Source organism: Muscardinus avellanarius (assembly GCF_963383645.1).
Source record: "Muscardinus avellanarius genome assembly, chromosome: 6".
In the NCBI taxonomy this organism is placed as follows: Eukaryota; Metazoa; Chordata; class Mammalia; order Rodentia; family Gliridae; genus Muscardinus; species Muscardinus avellanarius.
The window spans coordinates 38,979,514-38,983,120 of record NC_137791.1 but is presented as its reverse complement, the minus strand read 5'-3'; the positions used below and the strand labels follow the sequence as shown (position 1 = coordinate 38,983,120).

The 3,607-nt window shown below is 39.6% G+C and overlaps 1 pseudogene across 1 annotated transcript; it reads right to left on the bottom strand.

Moving 5' to 3' along the window:
• Window positions 1-1,419: 1,419 nt before the first annotated feature.
• Window positions 1,420-1,810, bottom strand: LOC308264594 (large ribosomal subunit protein eL32-like; annotated as a pseudogene). Its single transcript has one exon. The product of its transcript is annotated as a large ribosomal subunit protein eL32-like (transcript).
• Window positions 1,811-3,607: the final 1,797 nt, after the last annotated feature.

The following is a 3,607-nucleotide window of genomic DNA, read 5'->3' as shown; positions in this document are numbered from 1 at the left end:
TGGGAGTTCTTTGAATTGGATCCTATGCACTTTCGACACATTCTCATAACTGTGGAGCTGTTGTTTAGTTTGTCTTTAGCACTTTTTTCCTTTCTGTCAGTTATCCTCAGATGCATCTTATTCATTTCCTACACAATGCTAGAATCAACAAATTTTTTCAAGGAGCCTTGATTGCTTTTATTAGAGAATTGTATAAAAGATCTGGATGTTAGGTGTACTCATTGACCTCGGGATATCACTTCTTCTAGGCCCTCTCAGCTGACTGAGGAAGAAAAAGTATTTGTGTATCACAATCCATACATAAGATGTGTATACTATATACTATATGAATGTAATCATTTGTATCTAATAGGCTAAACACAAATTTATATTGACGCCTCCAACTCTAATTCATACTACATATGTCATCCTAGCCTCTTTCCTTTACTTATTTGTAGCCTCCTAGTCCCACTAGCCACCCTCCACTTACATGTTTGTTTGCTTCTCTTTTGAACTTCATTAATTTACAATGTTTCACATACTTCTAATACAGGTAGATAGTCAGCAGTAACTTCATTCCATCCTTGAAAGCCTCAGCCTCTTATATATTTAAATTTAGCTGGGCATGGTGGTGCAGGCTTGTCATCCTAGCACTTAGGAGGCTGAAACAGGAGGATCGCGCAGGTTCGAAGCCAGCCTCAGCTACTTAGTGAGGCTCTCAGCAACTTAGTGAGACCCTGTTTCATTAAAATATAAAGTAGTTCTGGGAATGTAGCCCAGAGGTAGAAAGCCCCTGGGTTCCATCTCTATTACCACACACACACACACAAAAGAAAACCTTTGCCGGGCGTGGTGGCGCACGCTTGTAATCCCCGCGCTTGGGAGGCAGAGACAGGAGAATCTCGCAGGTTCGAAGCCAGCCGCGCGCGCTGGCTTAGGAGACCCTGTTTCCAAATAAAAATGTAAAAATAGGTCTGGGAGTGTAACCCGGAGGTAGAAGGGCTTACAGGAACCCCAGTACCACCAAAAAAAAAAAAAAAAGAAAAGAAAGAAAGAAAGAAAGAAAGAAAGAAAGAAAGAAAGAAAAAGAAAACCTTTAAATTATGCCTTGAGATTTTTCTTTTCTTTTTTTGCGGTACTGGGGATGGTACCCAGGGGCATTCTACCTCTGAGATACACTCCCAGCCCTATTTTTATCCTTTATTTTTGAAACAGGGTCTCACTGAGTTGTAAAGGGCCTCACTTAATAGTGGAGTCTGTTTGCAAACCACCATCATCTTGTTTCAGCTTCCCAAAAGCTGGGATTACAAGCTTGCACCACCACCCCCAGCTACGATTTTTTCTTTTTCTTTTTCTTTTCTTTCTTTCTTTCTCTCTCTCTTTTTTTTTAAGGTTTTGTAGCTTTATTTAAGCACAGTTGCCAAAGCATACTTGGGGCGCCTACTCGTTTTCCTTGCTGCGTAGCCTGGCGTTGGGGTTGGTGACTCTGATGGCCAGCTGGGCTGCTCTTTCCACGATGGCTTTGCGGTTCTTGGAGGAGACGTTGTGGGCAATCTCCCCACATCAGGAGCACCTCCAGCTCCTGGACTTTGTGGACCAGGAACTTCCGGAGGCCGCTGGGCAGCACGTGCTTGGTTTTCTTGTTGCTCCGGTACCCGATGTTGGGCATCAGGATCTGGCCCTTGAATCGTCTCCGCCCCCGGTTGTCAATACCTCTGGGTTTCCGCCAGTTCCACTTAATTTTGACATATCGGTCTGATTGGTGCCGGATGAACTTCTTGGTCCTCTTTTTCACAATCTTAGGCTTCACGAGAGGTCTGAGGGCGGCCATTGTGCCACGAGGCGGTGTGGCCAGATGGAGACCTCAGAGGGCGATGGAGATCGATTTTTTCTTTATACTATAAAATTCTATACGTTTTGGTAAATTCATAGTGCCATGTGTCTAACATGATAGTATTATATTGGATAGTCATACAGTCTTTAAATCAATGCCTTTGTTTTCACCAATTTAATATGCCCTCCCCCCTGAAAATCATTCCTTATTTGTGCTTTCATTACTATGACTATCATTTAATATTTTCCAAAATGTCATGTAATTGGAATCATAGAATGCACACCTTCTCTGATTGGCTTCTTTTGCTGAAAATAAATTCCATTTTATGCACCAGTTTTTTTGTTTTGTTTTGTTTTGTTTTGTTTTACCCAACCACACTTTGAAGAGCACTTTTTGATTATTTCCTATTTGAGAAGACGACAAAGTATAAGTATGTACATGCAGGTTTTTGTAAGAACATATATTTTTTATCTCATTTGAGTAGTTACATAGGAATATGGCCATTGTGGATTGTATGTTCACATGTATTTAGCTTTGTATGAAACTGCCCGACTGTCTTCTGAAGTGGCTGTATGAGTTTTGCATTCCCACCAGCAAAGAAAAGTTACTATTGCTTGCCATATGTCCTCACAAGCAATGATAGCAGTTTTTCAGATTATAGCTAGTCTAATAAGCATGAGATGTGATTATATTTTATATTTCTGTCATACGTTAGGACTTCTCATAATATATTAATATATTATATCACAATATTCAATTATGGTATCAACTTATTATATATGTATAAATACTAATGTAGTATATGCGCTACATGTAATTAATATATTTAGTGTTATATTCTTATACTTTACTTATAATAACATTACAATAATATATTTAACATTTCCATACAATATTAAATTCTTCCATCTTCTTATTTGCCCTCGTGTGTGTGTATATACATATATGTGCGTGAGCACGAGATACTTGTCTTATTGGTGCATTGTAATCATCCATCTTACTGAAGCTCGGGTGACGGGTCTTGCATGCACACTGCGCTCTCTGAGCCCTCCCCCAGCTCACTCCCTCTCCCTCCCCACCTTGCTGTGCTCAACACAGTCTTGGGTACATAACGCCCACTGAAGTGTTTCCCTCTTCAAGTCTTCTTCTCCCCTCCCATCCCCTCAGGTCCCCTCCTTCACACCATTAAGGTTTCTCCTTCTTTGTCTGGAGTCTCTCCTGGGTATAAATTTCTCCCTAGCTTCCACAGGTGAAAGAGTTATTCACCCTTTCACTTCTCGTGACTGACTAATCTCACTTAGCATAATATTTTCCAGACCCATCCATTTTCCTGCAAATAACATATTTTTTTTCTTCTTTCTGGATGAGTAGAATTTCATTGTGTATGTATCCCATAATTTTGTAATCCATTCATCTGTTGATGGACATCTCGGCTGGTTCCATAGTTTGTCATTTATGAACTGTGCTGCTATAAACATAGACATGTATGCGTCACTTGTAGAAATCTGGTCTTAATTCTTTTGTGTAGATATCCAGGAGTGGTATCCCTGGGTCATATAATAGGTTTATTCGTATTCTTCAGAGGATCCTCTATACTATTTTTCAAAATGGTTGAATAAATTTGCAATCCCACCAACAATGTATCAAAACTCCTACTGCTCTACATCCTCACTAACATTTATTATTATTTGTGTTTTTAATGATCACTAATTGGAGTTAACTGAAATCTCAGGGAAGTTTTGATTTGTATCTCTCTTTTGCTAATGATGCTGAACAGTTTTCATATATATATAT